Raw genomic sequence first — 26,074 nt, forward strand, 5'->3', positions numbered from 1 at the left:
AATAAACAAGAAGCACAACTAATCCAAGAGTATTGTAAATTTAAGTGGGTGAAAAAACTAAGATACTTAGGAATAAAACTGGCCCGCACCTTAGGGAAGATCTACCAGCTAAACTACATCCCATTATTAAACGAAATTAGAACTGAAATTAGGAGGGTAGTCAATAGACCTCTATCTTGGCTGGGCCGGATAAATGTGTTTAAAATGTTTATTCTACCCAAAATTTTATATAAATTTCAGATGATGCCGATTGCAATACCCCCTAGTTATTTTCTTAAGATAAAATCTCTAATGAGTAAATATATATGGACCAACAAAAAACCAAGGATCTCCCACACGGTTTTAAAACAAGAGAAAAGCCGAGGAGGACTGGCTGTCCCAGATTTGCAATATTATTATAAGGCGGTAGTGTTGTCTAGAATTGTCGAATGGGTGAGGGAGAAAAAAGATGAGAAAAGGTGGGTAAGTTTAGAATGCACATATAGTAAGGCACAACTTAGTAAGATAGTTTGGAACCCCCCAAAATTTAGGGTATTAGACCCGGACACTAATGTGTTGACACTGATTGTACTTAAAACATGGGATGAGGTGTATAAAAGATTAAACGGACACTATAATTCACCTTTGACAGAGTTGAAAGATAATGAGTATTCCCCCCCCCCCCCCCCCGGTAAAAGGGAAATTGGTGGGAATCGGATAAAAAAGGAAAAATTACAAATAAAAGATATTATGAATAAAGGGAAACTTATCTCACTAGAAGATTTAGTGCACAAGGGATTGACGTGGATTGATAGATGGCGTTATCTCCAGCTGGCTCACTTCATAGAGGGGCTGCCTCAGCCTGTCAGATCCGAAGATGAGCTGACTGGGGTGGAGCAGCTCTGTATTTCTGATAAGGCTAAAGGTACAATTTCAAAGATATATGAGCTATTGGTATCTGTCAGTCAGCTGGAGGGGCCGCCATATATAAAAAAAATGGGAAAAAGAATTAGGAGCACAAAAAGATAAAGGAACTATAAATAAAATATTGAAACTAACACACAGTTCGGCAATAGATAATAAAACCGCCGAGATGAATTACAAACTTTTATGTCGATGGTATAACACCCCAGATAAAACTGTTAAATATCAAGTGGGAAGATCGGCCGAGTGTTGGCGGGGATATAAAACATTAGGAACAATAAAGCCCCGTACACACGAGAGGACTTATGTCCGACAGACTTCCGAAGGAGTTCTGCCGGAGTTCTGCCGGAGTTCCGACAGAGTTCTGACGGACTTTTCGACTGAGCGGACTTGGCCACACACAATCACACCAAACTCCGACGGATTCGAACGTGATGACGTACGACTGGACTCGAATAAGGAAGTTCATAGCCAGTAGCCAATAGCTGCCCTAGCGTCGGTTTTAGTCAGTCGGAATAGCATACACACGAGCAAATTTTTCGGTAGGAACTGGGTCCGGCGGTGTTCCGTCGGAAAAATTTGAAGCATGTTCCATTTTCTAAAGTCCGTCAGACTTTTGCGAATCAAAAGTCCATTGCAGCCCACACACGATCGAATAGTCTGACGGAATCAGTCCGTCGGACTTTGGATGTTGAAAAGTCCGCTCGTGTGTACGGGGCTTAACACACTTGTGGTGGGAATGCCCCAAAATTAAGATATACTGGGGGGAGATCTTACAAAGGGTAGAAGAAATAACTAAAACAAAGATGAAGGTGGATCCCTGGATGGTACTTTTCCATGGTACAGAGGGAGGGGTTAAACAATATCAAGATACAATCATCCCCCATCTCCTAAATGCGGCGAAAAAAATGATTCCCAAGAAATGGCAAGACGCAGATTGCCCAACGATATAGGAGTGGGTAGATGCCGTGGAGGAAACATTTAATATGGAAAGTTTAAGGATTGGAGACGAAGGTGAAAGGGCAGTATTTGTTAAAAAATGGAGAGGTTGGACAGAATTCAAAAGAGAATGGAGTTACAAAGCACAATTAAGACCATAAAGACCTTTTTATAGAAGAAATATGGAAGAGGAAAGTTACTGACACACTACGGGAGTAGGCGGGTGGGATGGGTAGGGTGTGGGAGAAAATAATTATAAGGGGGCAGGGGCATAAAATATTCCTAATTAATAAACAAAATAAATTTGAATTAAAACTTTTTAATGAAGGGAAAAGGAAAAAGAAAAAAAAAAAGATGCAAATAAAAGATATTGCCACAATGATGTGAAGATTAATAATAAGAGACAGTGATGAACGTAAAGTTGATTGAAGTCTCTCTTGGTGATTCGCTGAGGTGGTAAAAAAAAAAAAAAAAAGAGCTACAAGAAGATAGCGGAGGAGTCCGGCAAGAAGACCCCCGAAGACGGAAGACCCCCGGAGCTGTGCAATAAATTATTTTATCTTGTGTGTTGTGTTTTTTTTGTACTTTATTTTACAGGTGAATGGGTAGGGGTACATTGTACCCCATACTCATTCACATAGGTTGGGGGGCCGGTGTCCGGGGGCCCCCTTATTAAAGGGGGCTCCTGGAGTCCGATAAGCCCCCCGCCCGCAAACCCCGACAACCAATGGCCAGGGTTGTCGGGAAGAGGCCCTTGTCCTCATCAAGGACCCCCCTTCCCCAAGGCACCCCCCATGTTGAGGCCTGGTACGGCTCAGGAGGGGGGCGCTCGCTCGCCCCCCTTTCCTGGCCAGCCGTTTAGCGTGCTCGGACAAGGGTCTGTCGTGGACTTTGGGGGGACCCCCACGCCGTTTTTTATCGGCGTTGAGGTTCCCCTTTAAGTCCATACCAGGCGGCGAGGCCAGCGACGTCTCCTTTGCAGGCCCCGCCTACCTGGAGACCCGCTCAAAATGAGCGGACTTTCCTCCGCGTGTGGGCGAGTCCGTTCATTTCAAAAGTATGGCGGATAGTACGGCGGACTTAGTACGCCGTATTAGTCCGCTGAAAAAGTGCCGTGTGTGGGCAAGTAGCCCGTTCGGAAAGTCCGACGGACAGTCTGGCGGGAAGTCCACCAGACTAAGTACATCGGACAGACGGCTGCGTGTGTACGCGGCTTTGGACTTTCCGAACGGGCTACTTGCCCACACACGGCACTTTTTCAGAGGACTAATACGGCGTACTAAGTCCGCCGTACTATCCGCCCTACTTTTGAAATGAACGGACTCGCCCACACACGCGGAGGAAAGTCCGCTCATTTCGAGCTTGTCTCCAGGTAGGCGGGGCCCGCAAAGGAGACATCGCTGGCCCCGCCACCTGGTATGTACTTAAAGGGGATCCCCAACGCTGAAAAAAATTGGCGTGGGGTCCCCCTAGGTCCACATTAGACCCTTGTCCGAGCACGCTACCCGGCCGGCCAGGAAAGGGGGGGACGAGCAAGCGCCCCCCCCTCCTGAGCCGTACCAGGCCCCCCACCCCAAAGCACCTTGTCCCCATGTTGATGAGGACAAAGGCCTCTTCCCGACAACCCTGGCCGTTGGTTGTCAGGGTCTGCGGGCGGGGGGCTTACTGGAATCTGGGAGCCCCCTTTAATAAGGGGGCCCCGGATACCGGCCCCCCACCCTTCGTGAATGAGTATGGGGTACAATGTACCCCTACCCATTCACCTGTAAAATAAAAGTACAAAAAAAACGCAACACACGAGATAAAATAGTTTATTGCACAGCTCCGGGGGTCTTCCGTCTTCGGGGGTCTTCTCGCCGCACTCCTCCGCTTTCTTCTTGTGGCGACAGAAGACCGGGCCACCGCCTGTAAAAGAGCTAGAAGAAGGGGCGTTGGCCCGGCTGAAGAACCGAAGAGGGGGACAAGACTCCCGAAGTCGGAAGAAGAGGCCGGCGGCGAGGAAGAAAGCCGGGCTCCTCCGCTAGCAAAAGAGCTACAAGAAGATAGCGGAGGAGTCCGGCGAGAAGACCCCCCGAAGACGGAAGACTCCCGGAGCTGTGCAATACATTATTTTATCTTGTGTGTTGTGTTTTTTTTGTACTTTTATTTTACAGGTGAATGGGTAGGGGTACATTGTACCCCATACTCATTCACATAGGATGGGGGGCCGGTATCTGGGGTCCCCCTTATTAAAGGGGGCTCCCAGATTCCGGTAAGCCCCCCGCCCGCAGACCCCGACAACCAACGGCCAGGGTTGTTGGGAAGAGGCCCTTGTCCTCATCAACATGGGGACACGGTGCTTTGGGGTGGGGGGCCGCCCGGTCCCCCCTTCCCCAAGGCACCCCCCATGTTAAGGGCACGCGACCTGGTACGGCTTTAGGAGGGGGGGCGCTCACTCGCCCCTCCTTTCCTGGCCGGCCGGGTAGCGTGCTCGGACAAGGGTCTGTTGTGGACTTTGGGGGGACCCCCACGCCAATTTTTTTCGGCGTTGGGGTTCCCCTCTAAGTCCATACCAGGTGGCAGGGCCAGCAACGTCTCCTTCGCGGGCTTTTCTCCGGGCGGGAAAAGTCCGCTCATTTCAAAAGTACGGGGGACTGGCATACACACGGCCGGATTGTCTGCCGAAATGCGAGTCCGGCGGGAAGATTGGAGTGTAAAACTACATTCTAAGTCCGCCGTACTTTCGGGTCAAAAAAGTACACCGGAGGCTACACACGGGGGGATTGTCTGGCAGACTTCAGTTTGCCGGACTTTTCCACCCGATTGTTTGATCGTGTGTACGCGGCATAAGGGTGCACATTTTTGATTTCACTCCTCACTACCTATCACAGTTTTGAAGGCCATAAAATGCCAAAATAACACAACCCCCCCCCAAATGACCCCATTTTGGAAAGTAGACACCCCAAGGAAATTGTTGAGGTGCATGTTGAGCCCATTGAATATTTTTTTTTGTCCCAAGTGATTGAATAATGACAAAAAAAAAAAAAGTTTACAAAAAGTTGTCACTAAATGATATATTACTCACACATGAAATAGTTATATATGGAATTGCACCCCAAAATATATTCTGCTGCTTCTCCTGAATACGGGGATACCACATATGTGGGACTTTTTGGGAGTCTAGCCGCGTACGGCACCCCGAAAACCAATCATTGCCTTCAGGGTTTCTGAGGGTGCAAAATAACACAAAACCCCCCCAAATGACCCCATTTTGGAAAGTAGACACCCCAAGCTATTTACTGAGAGGCATGTTGAGTCCATGAAATATTTTATATTTTGCCACAAGTTGCAGGAATATTACATTTTTTTTTTTTTTTTCACAAAATAAATTCTGCTGCTTATCCCGAGTACAGGGATACCACATGTGGGGGAATTTTTGGGAGCCTAGCCGCGTACGGGACCCCGAAAACCAAGCACCACCTTCAGGATTTAAATATAAAACGCTACCAAAAAAAACTGTTAGCGATGGCAGAGATCAGGCCTGACTCTGACTCTGCGATCGCTGCAGTTATGTGTTTAGTGTTTTGTAAGTGACAGTGATCGATCGATACTGCACTTGGGTGGGCTGGGCGGAGGGGCAAAACGCAGGTGCTAGCAGGTATCTGGGCTGATCCCACTAACAATGCGTTTTTTTTGGAACCCTAAACTGCTGGGGACGCTAGTATAGATCTGATCTAATCAGATATTGATCTGTTCAGATTCTATACCACTACGGGAGGTGTATGCTTTGCGCGTGGGTGTTAGCGGTACTGGCACTAGCCTAGCGCTGCCTGGGGCGACACAGACCCTGACCCTAAAACCTAATTGATATCACCCGCCGGGTGATCAGGGGGTTAAACCTTTATTGGGTAATAAATGGTGGGTGCCCTGATGCTATGAAAAGCAAACTAACTAACCAGAGTCGGGGCGTGGCCAAGATGGCAACCAGCTAGGACGTGTTGGAAGAGAGCTCCGCACCTGGCAGGCTATTTATCCGGCATTTAGGGACATATACCTATCCTGTTGGGCCGGCGAAGCTGTGGTGAGGTTCGGGGATGCGCAGGGGCAGCTCCGGTTCCCATAGGAAGAAGCACACAGCACCGGGAACCCCGCTACAGACCCGCGCGGCACGCGGGCAGGCCTACACCAACATGGCGTCTCAGACAGACCAAGCGGACATGCCACCGCTGGGTGCTGAACAATTTCAGGCTCTTATGCAAGCAATTACAGGCTGCCAGACTACACTAACCACTAAGATAGAGCAGATACAGCTCGACATGGGGCTTATCCGGCGGGATATGGATAAGCACCGGGAGCGGCTTACCGAGGCGGAGCGGAGGGTTGGAGACGTGGAAGATGTTACCCGCGACCATGATGCCTCCCTCCGCACCCTACAGGTGAGGGTGAGGGCACTGGAATCCAGGGCAGAGGACCAGGAGAACAGGAATAGGAGGAACAACCTGCGGTTGGTGGGCCTGCCGGAGGGGTCGGAGGGCCGTGACACCGAAGCCTTTACCGAATGTCTGCTACGCACACTTCTCCCGCTCGCTGTGTTCTCTCCTCACTTTGTCGTGGAACGAGCGCATAGAATGCCGTCGGTTCGTGGCCCGCCGGGAGCCCCGCCGCGCACGTTTATTTTCCGCCTTTTGAACTTTCGAGATAGAGATCTGGTTCTCCGGGAGGCGAGGAAGGTGGGCGACCTGCGCTTTGAAAATGCTAAATTAATGCTCTTTCCTGATTATTCCGTGGAGACGCAGAGGCAACGCAGGACATTCGACCAAGTCAAGGCCCAGCTGCGCACCAAAGGTCTCAAGTACAACATGATGTTCCCCGCGAAACTCAGAGTGCTTGATGGAGAATCCGTTCGTTTCTTTACCTCCCCGAGTGAGGCCTCCAAGTGGATCGATTCCCTTCCCCGGCAAGGATAATCCTGGATGGAGATTACCTGACTGAGGTCCACACGCATCACCAGCTTTGCCCAGCGGTAAGCGGATCAGTTCCCCCCCCCCAACTCTGTCCCTCCGTCTCTGAACTTGGAGCTCCGGTTGGAGTGCCCCCCTCCTTCCCATTAGTAGTTTTGGGAAGGGGGTGAGGAGCTGTTCTGATGTTCTGATGCTTCCTGGGGGGGGTCTATATTACTGTTTTACGGGCCTTATGGCCTTATTTCTCCCCTAGCTTATGCCTGAGGGGGTTTGCATGATTACCTCTGGACGTGGACATACTGTACCGGGGATGCTGGACCCCGATACTCCGACGGCCCTGGATCTCGGAGCTGTACCCCCCCCCCTTTTTTTTGTTCTTCCCCCCGATTTTGTTTCATCCACTTAACCTTTTTCTTTTTTCTTCCAAATTTTTTATTTTTTTTTTATTTGGTTTTTGTCTCCTTCATGCTGGACGAGTTGCAACTAAGAATGGGCCCTTGGAACACTCCAAGAGAACTTTGTACTTCAATCTGAGGCGTCACCTATACTATTGCTTGTTCCCCTTTAACTTGTTTTTGCCTCCAGGAAGCGGCTGCGCTGGAGTCTGTTTACTCTGCGCAGGAGACTCTGTCCTAGGTGTGCTGGTTGATACGCACCGCCCCCACGGGAGATCTCTCCTTTAAATGGGTTTAATTACGTTTGGTTTGGGTTCTCAAACACCCTGGGGCTGTTTTTCTGGGGTGTGGGGTGGGAAGGGAGGGGAGTTCTGTTTTTTTCAGTTTTTTTGTTGTTTTTTTGTTACATGCTTATATGTTTTCTGTTGTGGACAACGCTACTATAACGAATGTACAGTGTATATCATTGCATTGCTTAAGATGAGATATTTGTGCCTTGACCCTGGTCGGGCGGTCATATCCGTTGGTCCCCCCTGCCCTTCCAGGTTATGGCTCCGCTGAAGATCCTCTCCTGGAACGTTAGGGGGCTTAACCAGAGGATTAAACGCTCTCTTGTTTTTGACTACATGAAAAAATATGCTCCGCATATTTGTATTCTCCAGGAGACACATCTAGTGGGGGGAAGGATTATGGGCTTGAAGAGGCCCTGGGTGGGATACCACTATCATGCCACATATTCCGGCTATGCCCGGGGGGTTAGCGTCTTGGTCCATAAGTCCCTGAATTTTGAGCCTCTTGATATTGTTACAGATAAGGACGGGAGATACGTGCTGGTGCACGCCACAATAGATATGATAGAGATGGTGCTGGTGGGTCTCTATATGCCTCCTCCTGCGGATCTGTCTTTACTACATAAATTGACTGCCCTGATCGCCCAATTTCATACTGACAATGTGGTTATAGCAGGGGACTTTAATATTCCTCCTAATCCTTCCCTGGATAGGTTGACGCCTGACCGGGCCACAGACTCTCCAGTTTCTCGCTGGGCACAGGTGTTTGGGCTGGAGGATGTCTGGAGGTGGAAACACCCATCAGATCGCCGGTTTACGTGCCACTCCTCCTCCCACAACACACTCTCCCGTATTGACCTTGTTTACGCTGGTGCCCCCATGCTTCCCAGGGTTCTTGGAATAGAGTTACTTCCTCTGGGCATCTCTGACCACTCCTCACTGCTGTGTACATTGCAGACCTCTACCCCTCAGCGGGATAGACTCTTGCGATTGTCAAGGTACTGGATTGAACATCCCACTATTGCTTTTGAGATGGGCGGTGAGATCTGGGGATTCTGGGCCTCAAACGTAGGCACGGCTTCTGGGGGGATGGTCTGGGATGCCTTCAAGGCCTATATGAGGGGGTGTTACCTTTCTTCCATTGGTCGGGAGCGTAGGAATGATAGGATCACGGTAGAGGAGGCAGAAGCCAGGGCCCAAGACCTGGAGACCCGATTCACCCTCACGGCTAACCCGCTCACGGCTCAGGATATGAAAGTAGCGTACCGAGAGGTGGTGCTGCTTAGGGTGGCTAAGACAAACAAACGTCACCTGGCTCAGACGCAGAGGATTTTTGAACAGGGCGAAAAGACGGGGAGGTTGTTGGCCTGGATCTCTAGGGAGCAGGCCCCAATCTCCACTATCCCTCGAATACAGAATAGTGCTGGGACATTGGTGACGGATCCCCTTGCCATTAACGCTTGCTTTGCAGAGTTTTACTCCACCCTTTACTCATCTAGGGTGCGGTACTCAACGCAGGAGTTAAGTGCTTTTTTAGAGGGGGTGGCACTCCCTACCCTTACCTCTGAGGCCAGAGATGGCCTAGACTCCCCGATCACTCTGGCGGAGGTCCGACTCGCATTGGGGTCCATGCAGCCGGGGAAGACCCCTGGGGAGGATGGGATACCCCCGGAATACTATAAACACTACCTGGAGGAGGTGACAGTTAGAATGCACGACATGCTTACCGCATCCCTCCGGGAGGGAGATCTCCCTCCATCTATGGCACAAGCCATTATAGTGGTGATCCCCAAGCCTGGGAAGGACCCCCAGCTGTGCTCGTCATACCGACCTATCTCCCTGCTCAACTCGGACGCGAAAGTGCTGACCAAAATCCTTGCCAGGCGACTGAATGAGGTTATACTTACCTTGATCCATGAGGATCAGTCTGGCTTTATGCCGGGGAAGGGGACAGATATTAATATTCGCAGGCTTTTCACTGTCTTGGCCTCGGGGGATGCAGAAGGCGGGGAGGAGGTTGTGGCCTCCCTAGACGCGGAGAAGGCTTTCGACTCCGTGGAGTGGGACTATTTGTGGGCAGTCCTCTGTAGGTTGGGATTCGGTCCAGCCTTTATCTCCTGGGTCAGGGCAATGTACAGGGCCCCCACAGCTAGGGTGCGCACGGGCACGGTCCTCTCCCCGCTCTTTCCCCTCCACAGGGGAACCAGGCAGGGGTGCCCCCTGTCCCCGGGGCTTTTTGCACTGGCAATTGAACCTATGGCGGCTCTCCTCCGCTCCTCTCCTGAGGTTCGGGGTATTGTCCGGGGTCCTTTGCAGGAAAAGGTTTCGTTATACGCTGATGATACCTTGTTGTATCTCAGGGATGACGGAGCCTCCCTACAGGCGGCATTGTCGCATATCGACCGGTTTGGACAGTTCTCGGGTATACGAATAAATTGGGCGAAATCGATTTTATTTCCACTACATGATGGTGCGGGTGTTTCCCGGGTGGATGGGCAACTGCAGAGGGTTTCTCAATTTAAATATCTGGGAGTGGAAATACACAGAGACTTGAAACAATTTATTACCCTTAACCTAAGTCCGGTGGTCACCCAGCTGGCCCAGAGGTGTACTGTGTGGAGGTCCTTACCGCTTTCGGGTCAATTTAATTAAAATGTCGGTTCTTCCTAGGTTTACCTACCTCTTCTGCCAGACCCCGGTCCACATCCCACTTAGATTCTTTAAGAAACTGGATGGCATTATCTCGTCCTTCGTTTGGAATGGTAGGCCCCCTAGAATAGCTAGAACAACCCTCCAGCGGCCCCTTGTGCGTGGCGGCTTGGCACTGCCCTGTTTCCTGAAGTATTACTGGGCGGCAGTCCTGGTGACTATTAGGTGGTGGCTCTCCGAGGGCCCAGTCAACCCTGCATCCTCGTTGGAGGCGGCGTTGTTGGGCTCTTATGCGGAACTCAGGAACCTGATCCATAGGGGACCCCGATCCAACCCCGGGATAACTCTTCCGATGCGCACGACTCTTAAGATATGGGAACTGGTGAACAGAAAGTTGGTGGGCGCAGGGGTGTGGGCCCCGGGGACTCCCCTCTGGGGGAACCCCCGCTTGCCCCATTTTCAGTCCATCCCTGATCCGATTGTTTGGGCCAGGCATGGAGTTACAACACTAGGGGACATAGTATCTCAGGGGCAGCTACTTTCTTTTGATGCTATTAAACAGGCCAGAGACCTCCCGAATCATATGTTTTTCAGATTTCTGCAGTTGCGACACGCCTTCCGGTCTCAATTCCCATCTAGAGTGACTCTGGGGGTGTCTGCAGTGGAGGAGGCGCTTGGGTCTGCGGGGGGAGGGACGCGCACACTGTCCACAATATATACCGCGCTGACTGTACAGGACGAGACTAGGATCTCCCATTTGTTTGAGCTCTGGCACAGTGAGCTTACTGAGGAGGACTGGGAGGAGGGTATACAGCAATACCTGACCCTGGCGATTTCTGCAAGGGACAGGTTTATACAATTGAAGTTCCTCCACCGGGTATACTTTTCGCCGGCACGCCTGGCAAGAATTTACCCTGACCGATTGACTACCTGCCCTAGATGCAACGAAGACGATGCTGATTTTTTTCACATGGTGTGGTCCTGCCCTGGGGTAGTGGGATTTTGGAAGGGAGTCCTGGCCGACATTAATGCTGTGGGGGAGCTTATGATCCCACTTAGCCCGCTACCTCTCCTACTGGGTATCTGTGATTTTTTGGAAATATGCTGGGGGAAGAAACTGTTTATTTTCTACACTACACTCTACGCGAGGAAAGCAATACTATTGCAATGGAATCAACCTCTCCCTCCTACTAAACAATTGTGGCAGTCCCTGGTGAACGCGGCTTTGCCGCTTTACAAACTCACGTATCTGGGCAGGAACTGCCCTGGGAAATTTGGAAAGATTTGGGCAGCATGGGTTGAGGCGAAGCATTTGACCATTGCTTAGGCTAGGGGGAGTGGGGGGTGGGGGGGTGGATCCCTTTTTTGTTATTTTCTGTGGTTTTTTGTAATGCGGGGGGAGGTCTTGGGGAGGTTCTGTATTCTATACTGCAATGATTAGTGACTCTACACACTGTTAAGAACTGTCTGTACTCTTTATGTGATGCAATTTGATTATCTGTCTACTCAAAATATGTATGTACTCTGCTCACGCATGTCTGTTTTCTATTTTTCTTTTGTTTTGAAACATAAATAAAAATCTTTGTTAAAAAAAAACTAACCAGAGTCACCCGTAACACTTATACGGTGATCACTGGTGAAAGGGTTAACTAGGGGCAATCAGGGGGTTCAAATTTTTATTAGGTAGTATATGGGGGTCCCTGGCGCTATATATAAAACCTGACGGGGAACCTAAATAACTAACTGGCTAACCAGCGTCACCAGTGGCACTTATATGGTGATCGCTAGTGAAAGGGTTAACTCTAGGGGCAATCAGGGGGTTAAAATCTTTATTGGGTAGTATATGGGGGTACCTAACGCTATAAGAACCTGGCAGTGAACCTAAAAAATTAAATAGCTACCTAGCGGCACAAGTGACACTAATGCAGCGATCAGAAAAATGATTGCTTAATGACACTGGCAAAAGGGGGTGAAAGGGTTAACTCCAGGGGGTTAAACCTTTATTGGGGGGTAGGGGGCTACCCTGGACCTAATACTAACTGCCCTGACAGTTTTTACTGTCACAACTGACACTAAATGCAGTGATCAGTAAATAAATGACCACTGCAATCAGCGACACTGTGATTGGGAGGGGGGGGTGGGTGGGACCGGGGGCAATCGGGGGGGGGGTGATTTGTGTGCCTATGTGTACCTACATGTCAGTGTAGTGTTGGTGCACTTAGTTTCTCTGTTCTCCTCGCAGTCCGGTCAAAAAGACCGCCCCGAGGAGAATGACATCACTTCCTCCCTGCCTGTGTTTACACTACACAGGCTGGGGAAGCTTCTCATTCGCCAGGAGCGATCGAGAGGGGATGGACAGAAACCAATGGCCATCCCCTCATCCCGGATCACTCCTGAAGCGCAACGGACCGCCACAGCCAGCGGGAGGGGGTCCGATCGGACCCCCACACCCACTGGAAGGCAAGCACGTACATGTACGTGCTTGTGCCTGTCGGTGCCATTGTGCCGACGTACATTGACATGCGGTGGTCCTTAAGTGGTTAATGACGATTAAAGTGAAAAAAAAGGGAAATATTCCTGTAAATATGGTGCCTGGGGGGTGTCTGTGGTATGCCTGTGAAGTGCCATGTGTTTCCCGTGTTTAGAACAGTCCCTGCACAAAATGACATTTAACGGAAATAACGTCATTTAAAACTGCTTGCGGTTTTAATGTTATATCTGGTTCCTGCAATATGGTTGAAAATCATTCAGAAAAATGGCATGGGTAGCCCTCCCTGCCCATTACCAGCCCCTTTGGGTCTTGTACGCATATTAAGGGGAAGCCCGTAACCATATTAAAAAAAGGAAATGCGTGTGGCCCCCAGGCCCTATATACTCAGAACAGCAGTATACAGGTGGTGCAAACAAGACAGGGACTGTGTAGGTTTGTTGTGTTAAGTTGAATCTGTTTGTCATTTTCAACTGGTACATTTTTAAAGTGTAGCTCCAGTCAAAAAAACTATTTTTAAGCTTTTTGGAAAACATAGGGAAGGGTTATCACCCCTGTATAATTTGTTTTGTCGTCCATCTTTTTTCATCTCACTTGCTGTTGTCTCCTTCCGTTTGCAAGTAGGAGATGTTTGTAAGTTGGATGTTTGAAAGTAGGAGCCTGCCCTATATGCTCTGCAGAAATGGCGGAACAAGGTGTTGGTTTTGCCACAACATTGTAAGCCCTCAAAGTGACTCTTAGTGGGCGCTGGAGCGCCCTGCTGTGAACGATTATATCAAGAATTGTAATTACATGTCATTGTTGAACAGTGGTAGAAAAATTGACCTTTGGTGGTTGTGGTGCTGGTGCTACAACACTATAAGTCCTCACAGTTACTCTGGGTGGGCACAGGAACGGGCTCTCCTGTGAAATATTATATCAAGAATTGTAATTACATGTCCCTGTTAAACAGGGGCAGAAAAATTGGGCCTTAGGCACTGGTGCCATCACACTGCAACCTCTCCCATATACTCTAGTTTTATTGCAGGAATTAGCCCTGCTGAAAAGCATTGCATCAAAAATTGTACTTAAACGCCCCTGTTAAACAGGGGCAGAAAAATTGGGCTTTAGGCACTGGTGCTGGTGCCACAACACTGCAACCTCTCCCATATACTCTAGTTTTATTGCAGGAATTAGCCCTGCTGCAAAGCATTGCATCAAAAATTGTACTTAAACGCCCCTGTTAAACAGGGGCAGAAAAATTGGGCCTTAGGCCGCGTACACACGGGCGGATTGTCTGGCCAACTAAGTTCGTCAGACAATCCGACAGACAGTCCATTCAAAATTTGCATGAACGGACTTGACCACTCACGATGAGCAGACAGTCCGCTGAAAACGTGCGCGATGACGTGTACAGCACGTACGACGGGACTAGAAAAACGACGTCCTATACACTGCAATGCAACCTTCGGCCGTGTAAATCCGTTCTGAGCATGCACCATACTTAGTCCGTCCAACTTGCCTACACACGAGCGGACTGTCCGCTGAAACCAAGTTTGGACGGACAAAATTTCGGAAATTCCGTAAGACTTTGTTCGTCAGACAGTCCGCTGAAAAAGTCCGCTGAAGCCCACACACGAGCGGATTGTCCGCTGAAACACTGTTCAGCGGACTAAGTTGGACAGACAATCCGCCCGTGTGTACGCGGCCTTAGGCACTGGTGCTGGTGCCACGACACTGCAACCTCTCCCATATACTCTAGTTTTATTGCAGGAATTAGCCCTGCTGCAAAGCATTGCATCAAAAATTGTAATTAAACGCCCCTGTTAAACAGGGGCAGAAAAATTGGGCTGATGGCATCAACCAGAAACAGAAATGTTCTTCCAACATATCATCGGAGGAGGAAGAGGATAGACAATCAACATAACAGGACAGTCACTCAGCATCAGCATAGGCAGTCTTGAAGGGATGTGATATTTCAAAAAAAATTATTCGGTTACATCAGCTTCAGGTGCTTGGTAGCTGTGGGTGATCCAAGAATGATTCATCTTTATGAAGGTCAGTCGATTAACCGAGTCGGTGGACAGGCGCACCCTGTGATCGGTAACAAAGCCACCAGCAGCACTCAAGGTGCGTTCCGAAAGAACGCTGGATGCAGGACAGGCCAGTAGCTCAATTACATACTGTGCAAGCTCTGGCCAGTGATCCATCCTCAAGACCCAGTAAGCCAGAGGATTTTCAGTGGGAAAGGTGTCCAAGTCTGACCTTGCCCCTAGGTATTCCTGCACCATGTAAATTAGACGCTGGCAATGGTTGCTGGAACCGATCATACCTTGGGGCTGCGGACTAAAAAATTATCTGAAAGCATCAGTCAGACGGCCACCTTCTCCACCGCTCCTTCTGACCGATGCCTCAGCAACACGTTGTCCAGGACCAGGAGTTTGTAACCTCCCAGTCTCTGGGAACGCGTTGCACAGACCTTTCTGCAAGGCCTCCCGGAGATGTCTCATCCTCTGCTCCCTCTGCGATGGCAAGATAAGGTCGGCAACCTTACCCTTGTACCGTGGATCAAGGAGAGTGTCCAGCCAGTAATGGTCCCTCTCCTTGATCCGAAGAATACGAGGATCCTTCCGCAGGCTTTGCAGGATCAGGGAGGCCATGCAGCATAGGTTAGCTGAGGCATTTAGTCCGGAGTCCTTTGGGTCACTAAGGACAACATGATCCGCAGCTACCTCCTCCCAGCCACGTACAAGTCCACGTGTTTCTTGGGACTGTAAATCATCCCTACAAGACTGCTGCTGCTGATGCTGAGTGCCAGCCTCCACCTCCATGCTGACACAATCATCCTCCTCCTCCTCCTCCTCTTCCTCCTCCTTATCCTCTTCCTGTGTGATGGGTGGCACAGCAGGAACACTGTCTGGATAAAGGGGGCCTTGAGAGGCAAGGAAGTCCTCCTCTTCCTGCCTCTGTTCTGCCTCAAGTGCCCTGTCCATTATTCCACGCAGTGTATGCTCCAAGAGGTGGACAAGAGGTACAGTGTCACTGATGCATGCACTGTCACTGCTCACCATCCTTGTGGCCTCATCAAACGGTGACAGGACAGTGCATGCATCCCTGATCATGCCCCACTGGCGTGGTGAGAAAAATCCGAGCTCCCCTGACCCTGTCCTGGTGCCGTAGTCGCACAGGTACTCATTGATGGCCCTCTGCTGCGTGTGCAGCCGCTGCAGCATGGCCAACGTTGAGTTCCACCTGGTGAGCATGTCACATATAAGGCGGTTCTTGGGCAGGTTCAACTCCTTTTTGGAGCTCAGTCAGCTGAGCACAGGCATTAAATGATCGGCGGAAATGCACACAGACTTTCCTGGCCTGCTTCAGGACATCCTGTAAGCCCAGGAACCGCTGCACCACCAGGTTAAGGACGTGAGCTACACAGGGCACATGGGTCAGTTGTCCCTGTCGGAGGGCGGAGAGGAGGTTGTGCCATTGTCGCAAACCACCATTCCTGGCTTAAGCTGGCATGGCGTCAATCACCTCTCGGCCTGCCCCTGCAGAGCTGACAATACATCCGCCCCAGTGTGGCTCCTGTCCCCCAAACAAACCAGCGCAAACACGGCATGGCATAGTTTTGCCTGCGTACTTGCGTAGCCCCTGCAACGCCTACAGAGCACCGCTAGTTCTGAGGACAGAGCACTGGAAGAGCCCATGGAGGAAGAAGAAGAGGAGGGGGTGGAGAAGAGAGGTGTGTCACAACCAATAGTAGCATTTTGGAGGCGTGGTGGCGGAACAACCTCCAACACTACTGCACCTTGTCCTGCATCCTTCCCAGCTGCCAGAAGAGTGACCCAATGGGCCGTGAAAGACAGGTAACGTCCCTGTCCATGCCTGCTGGACCATGAGTCAGCGGTAATATGCACCTTACCGCTGACCGCCCTGTCCAGCGAGGCAAGGACATTGCCTTCCACATGCCGGTAGAGAGCCGGAATCGCCTTCCGTGAGAAAAAGTGGCATTTGGGGACCTGCCACTGAGGAACCGCACATTGTACAAACTCACGGAAGGTGGCCGAGTCTACCAACTGAAAAGGCAGCAGTTGAAATGCTAGCAATTTAGCCAAGCTAGCATTCAACCGCTGGGCATGTGGATGGCTGGGAGTGAACTTCTTCCGCCGGTCCACCAGCTGGGGCAGGGACATTTGCCTGCTATAATCGGACGTGGGTGTACTGCTAGCAGAGTGTCTGCAAGCACTTGGCTGTGACACACCTAATTCTACACCTTCATTCCTCTCAGAGCAGGTTTCAGAGAGGACTGAAGGTCTAGTGGGGTTGGAGATGCCAGCTGATGAGGAGCAAGGAGAGGGCCGCTTTGTTCTTTGGTGTGGGTCTTTGAGGTACGCTTGCCAACGAGCTGCATGGCAGGTCAACATATGTCTGGTCAAGCATGTGGTGCCCAAGCGGCTGATGTTTTTGCCATGCAAGATACGCTTGAGACATATGTTGCAAATAGCAGCGGTGCGATCTGATGCACTCGTCTCAAAAAAGGCCCACACCAAAGAACTTTTAGCATAACGTGCCGAGGCAGCGCCCTGCACAGGCGGAGCTCTGCGGTGTGATTCAGTCAGTGTGCTGCCCCTAAGCTGGCCCCCGGAGGGCATCCTGCCTCGTTGGACATGTACCTCCTCCTCCTTTTTCTCTCTCCTACCAGGCACCCATGTGGAGTCAGTGCCCTCATCATCCCCTCCCTCTTCATCGCTGTAGCAATCCTGGCAGTATGCTGCAGCTTGTGGAACATGACTGCCAGATTGCTGTCCTTCTTGAGCATCCCCTCTCTCTGCATTCACGCTACTGCCTTCCTCTAGCTGAGTGTCATCATCAGAGGCTACAAAACACTGGGCATCCTCCTGGAGCATGTACCCAACACTGTGCTCAAAGAGTTCAGGAGACTCCTCAGGAGGACGTGGTGGGTCTAGGGAAGGAGTCACTGATGATGACATTTAGAGGAGGGAAGTACCCTGAGACTAGGTGAGAGAGGATGAGGAGGATGAAGAGGGCTTGGTCATCCACTCTACCAAGTCGTTGGCATGTTGCGGCTCAACATGTCCAGCTGCCGAAAAGAAGGACAAGCGTGTCCCATGGCCACGTGCTGATGACGATGCACCGCGTCCACGACCAGCACTGTTGTCTCTAGACACAGAGCCTGCTTGCCCTCTTTTATCGGCTCGCGCCTGTCTGCCTCTCCTTGCTGGCCTTCCAGACATGGTAATGGCCTGAAGGGAGTTGGGTAAAAAAGCAGTTGGGTAGTGTATATTGTGCTAGAGGCACACAACACCCACTAACTCCTGCAGATGCCTTTATTATAGAACACCAGAGATAAAGGGGTATATACAGATATATACTGTGCTGTGCTGGAGGCACACACAACTTCCAATAACTCCTGCAGATGGCAAGTGGGCTCAAATAGAGAAGAGCTATGTAGGTGGATATAGCGGTATGTACTGGGTACAGAGCACGCAGACAGCACGCACAAGCTCCTAACACTACTGTCTGCAAGCTCTATTATAAAAGATAGATCACTAGCTATATAGGTGAGGTGAATATCGCGGTGTATACTGCGGTCAGGGTACGCAGACAACAACCACTACACAAAAGCAAGATCGAAAATCGGCCACAAACGATCGGTGTATACTGTGTTGAAGGTACACAGAACACCCACTGCTTCAGACGCCAACACACTACACAAGGCCACCGCGCTGGCGGCCTTATTTAGTGTGGGGCGTGCACTACACAGCCTGAGCTATGATTGGCCACAGGCATCCTGCCTGTGGCCAATCATGGCTCTCCTCGCTGCTGGCGCTGCGATTGGCCAAGCATGCGGGGTCACAGTGCATGCTTGGCCAATCATGAGCCAGCAATGCACTGCGCCATCGCAGTGCATTGTGGGCCGTGAGCGCCACACGAATTTGGCGTGAACGGACCAAAATGTTCGGAATTCGCCGAACGGGAGAACAGCCGATGTTCGAGTCGAATGTATGTTCGACTCGAACACGAAGCTCATCCCTAGCCACAACATTGTAAGCCCTCAAAGTGACTCTTGGTGGGCGCTGGAGCGCCCTGCTGTGAACGATTATATCAAGAATTGTAATTACATGCCTTTGTTGAACAGTGGTAGAAAAATGTATCTTTGGTGGTTGTGGTGCTGGTGCCACAACACTATAAGTCCTCACAGTTACTCTGGGTGGGCACAGGAACGGGCCCTGCTGTGAAATATTATATCAAGAATTGTAATTAAACGCCCCTGTTAAACAGGGGCTGAAAAATTGGGCTGGTGGCATCACCCAGAACCAAAAATGTTCTTCCAAGATATCAGCGGAGGAGGAAGAGGATAGACAATCAACATAACAGGACAGTCACTCAGCATCAGCATAGGCAGTCTTGAAGGGATGTGACATTTCAAAAAAATATTATTCGGTTACATCAGCTTCAGGTGCTTGGTAGCTGTGGGTGATCCAAGTCAGTCGATCAACTGAGTCGGTGAACAGGCGCACCCTGTGATCGGTAACAAAGCCACCAGCAACACTGAAGGTGCGTTCCGAAAGAACGCTGGATGCAGGACAGGCCAGTAGCTCAATTGCATACTGTGCAAGCTCTGGCCAGTGATCCATCCTCAAGACCCAGTAAGCCAGAGGATTTTCGGTGGGAAAGGTGTCCAAGTCTGACGTTGCCCCTAGGTATTCCTGCACCATGTAAATCAGACGCTGGCGATGGTTGCTGGAACCGATCATACCTTGGGGCTGCAGACTAAAAAAATGTCTGAACGCATCGGTCAGACGGCCACCTTCTCCACCGCTCCTTCTGACCAATACCTCAGCAACACGTTGTCCAGGACCAGAAGTTTGTAACCTCCCAGTCTCTGGGAACGCGTTGCACAGACCTTTCTGCAAGGCCTCCCGGAGATGTCTCATCCTCTGCTCCCTCTGCGATGGCAAGATAAGGTCGGCAACCTTACCCTTGTACCGTGGATCAAGGAGAGTGGCCAGCCAGTAATGGTGCCTCTCCTTGATCCAAATAATACGAGGATCCTTCCGCAGGCTTTGCATGATCAGGGAGGCCATGCAGCGTAGGTTAGCTGAGGCATTCGGTCCAGAGTCCTCTGGGTCACTAAGGACAACATGATCCGCAGCCACCTCCTCCCAGCCACGTACAAGTCCACAGGGTTTCTTGGGACTGTAAATCATTCCTACAAGACTGCTGATGCTGCTGATGATGCTGAGTGCCAGCCTCAACCTCCATGCTGACACAATCATCCTCCTCCTCCTCTTCCTCCTCCTCATCCTCTTCCCGTGTGATGGGTGGCACAGCAGGAACACTGTCTGGATAAAGGGGGCCTTGAGAGGCAAGGAAGTCCTCCTCTTCCTGCCTCTGTTCTGCCTGAGGTGCCCTGTCCATTATTCCACACAGCGTATGCTCCAAGAGGTGGACAAGAGGTACAGTGTCACTGATGCATGCACTGTCACTGCTCACCATCCTTGTGGCCTCCTCAAACGGTGACAGGACAGTGCATGCATCCCTGATCATGCCCCACTGGCGTGGTGAGAAAAAACTGAGCTCCCCTGAACCTGTCCTAGTGCCGTAGTCGCACAGGTACTCATTGATGGCCCTCTGCTGCGTGTGCAGCCGCTGCAGCATGGCCAACTTTGAGTTCCACCTGGTGGGCATGTCACATATAAGGCGGTTCTTGGGCAGGTTCAACTCCTTTTGGAGCTCAGCCAGCCGAGCACAGGCATTAAATGATCTGTGGAAATGCACACAGACTTTCCTGGCCTGCTTCAGGACATGCTGTAAGCCCGGGTACCTGCCCAAGAACCGCTGCATCACCAGGTTAAGGACATGAGCCACACAGGGCACATGGGTCAGTTGTCCCTGTCGGAGGGCGGAGAGGAGGTTGGTGCCATTGTCGCAAACCACCATTCCTGGCTTAAGCTGGCGTGGCGTCAACCACCTCTCGGCCTGCCCCTGCAGAGCTGACAAAACATCCGCCCCAGTGTGGCTCCTGTCCCCCAAACAAACCAGTGCAAGCACGGCATGGCATTGTATTGCCTGCGTACTTGCGTAGCCCCTGGAACGCCTACGGAGCACTGCTGGTTCTGAGGACAGAGCACTGGAAGAGGCCATGGAGGAAGAAGAAGAGGAGGGGGTGGAGGAGAGAGGTGTGTCACAACCAATAGTAGCATTTTGGAGGCGTGGTGGCGGAACAACCTCCAACACTACTGCACCTTGTCCTGCATCCTTCCCAGCTGCCAGAAGAGAGACCCAATGGGCCGTGAAAGACAGGTAACATCCCTGTTCATGCTTGCTGGACCATGAGTCAGCAGTAATATGCACCTTACCGCTGACCGCCCTGTCCAGCGAGGCAAGGACATTGCCTTCCACATGCCGGTAGAGAGCCGGAATCACCTTCCGTGAGAAAAAGTGGCGTTTGGGGACCTGCCACTGAGGAACCGCACATTGTACAAACTCACGGAAGGGGGCCGAGTCTACCAACTGAAAAGGCAGCAGTTGAAGTGCTAGCAATTTAGCCAAGCTAGCATTCAACCGCTGGGCATGTGGATGGCTGGGAGTGAACTTCTTCCGATGGTCCAGCGGCTGGGGCAGGGACATTTGTCTGCTATAATCGGACGTGGGTGTACTGCTAGCAGAGTGTCTGCAAGCACTTGGCTGTGACACACCTAATTCTACACCTTCATTCCTCTCAGAGCAGGTTTCAGAGAGGACTGAAGGTCTAGTGGGGTTGGAGATGCCAGCTGATGAGGAGCAAGGAGAGGTCCGCTTTGTTCTTTGGTGTGGATCTTTGAGGTACGCTTGCCAACGAGCTGCATGGCAGGTCAACATATGTCTGGTCAAGCATGTGGTACCCAAGCGGCTGATGTTTTGGCCACGCAAGATACGCTTGAGACATATGTTGCAAATAGCAGCAGTGCGATCTGATGCACTCGTCTCAAAAAAGGCCCACACCAAAGAACTTTTAGAATAATGTGCAGAGGCAGCGCCCTGCACAGGCGGAGCTCTGCCGTGTAATTCAGTCAGTGTGCTGCCCCTAAGCTGTCCAATGAGGGCATGCTGCCTCGTTGGACATGTGCCTCCTCCTCCTCCTCTCTCCTACCAGGCACCCACGTGGAGTCAGTGCCCTCATCATCCCCTCCCTCTTCATCGCTGGAGTAAACCTGGCAGTATGCTGCAGCTTGTGGAACATGACTGCCAGATTGCTGTCCTTCTTGAGCATCCCCTCTCTCTGCGCTCACGCTACTGCCTTCCTCTAGCTGAGTATCATCATCAGAGCCTACAAAACACTGGGCATCCTCCTGAAGCTTGTACCAAACACTGTGCTCAAAGAGGAGGATGTGGTGGGTTTAGGGAAGGAGTCACTGATGATGACTTTGAGAGGAGGGAAGACGATGCGTTGGCAGCTGCTTTGCTAGTACCCTGAGCCTGGGTGGGAGAGGATGAGGAGGATGAAGAGGGCTTGGTCATCCACTCTACCAAGTCTTCGGTATGTTGCGGCTCAACATATCCAGCTGCCGAAAAGAAGGACAAGCGTGTCCCATGGCCACGTGCTGATGATGACTATGCACCGCATCCACGAACAGCCTGCTTGCCCTCTTTTATCGGCTCGCGTCTGTCTGCCTCTCCTTGTTGGCCTTCCAGACATGGTAATGGCCTGAAGGGAGATGGGAAAACCAGCAATTGGGTAGTGTATATTGTGCTGGAGGCACACAACACCCACTAACTCCTGCAGATGGCAGATGGCTCAATTAGACAAGAGCTATATAGGTGTATATAACGGTGTATACTGGGTTCAGGGCATGCAGACAGCACGCACAATCTCCTACAAGTGACTGCAAGCTCTATTAAAAAAGAACAATATAGCTAGCTATATAGGTGGATATAATGGTGTATACTGCGGTCAGGGCACACAGACTGCAACCACTACAGAAGAGCAAGAACGCAAAATCGTCCGATAACGATCGGTGTATACTGTGTTGAAGGTACACAGAACACCCACTAACTCCTACAGACGCCAACACACTACACAAGGCCGCCGCGCTGGCGGCCTTATATAGTGTGGGGCGTGTACTACACAGCCTGAGCTATGATTGGCCACAGGCATCCTGCCTGTGGCCAATCATGGCTCTCCTCGCTGCCGGCGCTGTGATTGGCCAAGCATGCGGGGTGCATGCAGTGCATGCTTTGCCAATCATGAGCCAGCAATGCACTGCGATGGCGCAGTGCATTGTGGGCCGTGAGCGCCACGCGAATTTGGCGCGAACGGCCCATAACATTCGGTATTCGCCTAACGGGCGAACACGAAGCTCATCCATACTCTTTACCAAGGTGACAGACAGAGGCCGAGTGTTGGAAAACAATATATTATATATATATATATATATATATACATATACATATACATATACATATACACAGGCCTTTTTTCGGCTGGAATTTGGTGGATCTCAGCTCTACCACCTGTGGCTTATACATATACATATACATATACACAGGCCTTTTTTCGGCTGGAATTTGGTGGATCTCAGCTCTACCACCTGTGGCTTATACATATACATATACATATACACAGGCCTTTTTTCGGCTGGAATTTGGTGGATCTCAGCTCTACCACCTGTGGCTCGGGCCCTCTGCTCCATCCTCACCACTATCACTTGTAAACACACAAGTCCGTCTTCTGAGAAGTGGGGGTGGGGGGGGGGGTATTGCATGCAGAGGTCGGAGCTGATAATGGGTGAATGTTAGATGTGGATGGGAGATGTAGAGATAGGCAAATGCGGAAGGAAAAACTCTGCGCTCTGTAGGCAGCATCCCCACCCCCCCTCCCCAAACACTGCGCTCTGTATGTAATGCACTCCTTTAAGATCCTCCCACTATTTACTTTCAAAATATTTTATTTTGTTCAAAAGTGGAAAAATACAGAGATACTGAAACATCAAATAAAGCAAATCAAGCTAGAGTAACAACAAAGAGAATTCGAAGAGCCATATACCAGTAAAGTCAATCTTCTAAACCTGTTGAGGAGGACTAGTATCGGAAAAATAATGAAGCATAATCAGGTCTAGGCAGGCGAGCGTACCCCCAAGTTGTGGAGGGGACCTCAAGGGGGTCTACCTAAAGTTGCAGTTAAGGCATCTTAAACTGAGGTTAGAGATGCTCGAATGCCCCGGAAGAACTAAACCTGGAATGGGTAACAGGGGAGAACCTGTCCCCGCGCCCCAATTGGGATCACGCTGCACGAGAACCAGGCTCCTCCCATCAAGGCTGAGGGTGCCAACCCTCCCCTTGTCATAACTGCACCCGACCAAGGAGGATTGTTGTTATGGTTAATCAGTATCCCTGAGAGAAGTGGAGGATAGCCCTCCGAAGAGACAGGTAAAGAAAAGGAAAGATGAAAGAGCAAAGTAGAAAAAGGAGGAAGGAGTCAAAGCATTCCCAGTGGTCACTCTAATTTAGTGTTTGTACTGAGGGGATCCCAGGAACCAGAGAGATCCCCACATAGTGAGCCCAAGGCTCCCAGGTCAGTTCAAAATTTTGCTTCCTATCCAAGTCCTCCCACTATTTAATGCACTTTGGAGGGTGTAGGGGTTGGTCTTTTGAGTGGTTTGTGTTAGAGTTCCTGTACCTATTTTCTGAGAAAAAAAGCCATATATATATGTACACACACACACACACACACACACACACACACACACAATCTCACAAAAGTACACCCCTCAAGTCACATTTGTGTAAATCTTTTCTCCTCTCTTTTCATGTGACAACACTGAAGAAATGACACTTGTCTACAATGTAAAGTAGTGAGTGTACAGCTTGTATAACAGTGTAAATTTCCTGTCCCCTCAAAATAACTCAACACACAGCCATTAATGTCTAAACCGCTGGCAACAAAAGTCAGTACACCCCTAATTGAAAATCTCCAGATTGGGCCCAAAGTGTCAATATTTTGTGCGGCTGCCATTATTTTCCAGCACTGCCTTCACCCTCTTGGGCATGGAGGTCACCAGAGCTCCACAGGATGGCACTGGAGTCCTCTTCCCCTCCCCCATGATGACATCACGGAGTTGGTGGATGTTGGAGACCTTCCCCTCCTCCACCTTCCGTCTGAGGATCCCCCACAGATGATCAATAGGGTTTAGGTCTGAAGACATGCGTGGCCAGTCCATCACCTTTACCCTCAGCTTCTTTAGCAAGGCAGTGGTGGTTATCATGTTACACAGATGTGACTTGAGGGGTGTACTTACTTTTGTGAGATTATATATATATATATATATATATATATATATATATATACACATATACAGATGATTGGTATGTCTATAGCAGGGACAGGAGCCCTGTACTATGAGTAGGACATCCACATGACTTACCTGTGTGGTCTGATGTGGAGAAAATCCGATGCTGGTGGCCGTGTGTTTAAGATGGAGACGGAGAAGCTGTTCAACCTTCTGGAATCGTCTCTAAAATCCGAAAACAGGGAAAAAAAAAAAATCCAGGAAGTGATGATTTGTACATTCTTAGATTGGAATTTCCTGTTATTGCCTCATTGGGAGGATCACTAAAATAACGGAACAGATTAATACAGAGGGGTGCAGTACGGAGAGCGGACACTAGATGGTGCCGGCCCAAATAGCTGAAAAAGTATAAAACAATGCGAAGAAAAGGTGAAAAAAACTAAAAAAAAAAAAAACAGAAAAACAAAAAAGGCAAACGAAGAAAAGATCACAATAACAGGGCAAAGCACGTTCTCAGATGGGAATCCATGCTGTCCATATTTTGCTGTTGGGAAATGAACAAAACAGCAGAACAATGTTGACAAAATAATAGAATGCAAATAATTGTATTTAATATAATTATTTAGTACCATAAAAAATAAGAAAAATATGTGGACTGTTTTTCCCGAGGCAGCTGATGGGGGGGGGGGATAGCAAAATTTGGCATTGATAAGCACTGCATGCGATCAGTACATTGCCACTAGGGAAGTGAGACTACATAACACATAACTGAGATGACTGGAAGAAACTGGCTCCTTTCCATAGATCTGAAGGATACGTACTTCCACATACCTATAGTCCACATGGGTCTTCAAGCTATGGCCCTCCAGTTGTTCAGGAACTACAATTCCCATCATGCCGAGTCATGTCTGTGAATGTCAGAGTTTTACAATGCCTCATGGGATGTGTAGTTTGGCAACAGCCTGAGGGCCGTAGTTTGAGGATCCCAACTATAGCCCAACACTTTTAAAAGTTTTTTGAAATTTGTGGTAGGACAACTCCATTATTAATGAGTTTGCCTGCCTAGCTAATGTCCAGTGGTAGGCTGAGATGGAGTCGTCAGGAAAACTGAAAATTTTATATCAAATACTTACTGCAATTTTCCATTTTCCCGACAAGCTCCGTGTCCCCACAAACTCTACCCGGGTGCGGGACTCTA

The 26,074-nt window shown here is 50.1% G+C and overlaps 2 protein-coding genes across 2 annotated transcripts in view; both read right to left on the minus strand.

Moving 5' to 3' along the window:
• LOC143956819 (uncharacterized) overlaps positions 1-25,112 on the minus strand; it is a 105,819-nt gene extending 80,707 nt beyond the window's left edge. Inside the window, exon 1 of the mRNA XM_077466994.1 lies at positions 25,012-25,112. The gene's annotated coding sequence lies outside the window, so the exon portion shown is untranslated. The remainder of the gene's footprint in view (positions 1-25,011) is intronic.
• The window catches only part of LOC143956815 (uncharacterized), a 155,518-nt gene extending 130,399 nt beyond the window's left edge, over positions 1-25,119 (minus strand). Inside the window, exon 1 of the mRNA XM_077466991.1 lies at positions 25,012-25,119. The gene's annotated coding sequence lies outside the window, so the exon portion shown is untranslated. The remainder of the gene's footprint in view (positions 1-25,011) is intronic.
• Between the last annotated feature and the right edge of the window lie 955 nt (positions 25,120-26,074).

Source organism: Lithobates pipiens, unplaced genomic scaffold, assembly GCF_037356315.1.
Source record: "Lithobates pipiens isolate NorthernLeopardFrog02 unplaced genomic scaffold, aLitPip1_a1.2 Scaffold_41, whole genome shotgun sequence".
NCBI classification, from domain to species: domain Eukaryota; kingdom Metazoa; phylum Chordata; class Amphibia; order Anura; family Ranidae; genus Lithobates; species Lithobates pipiens.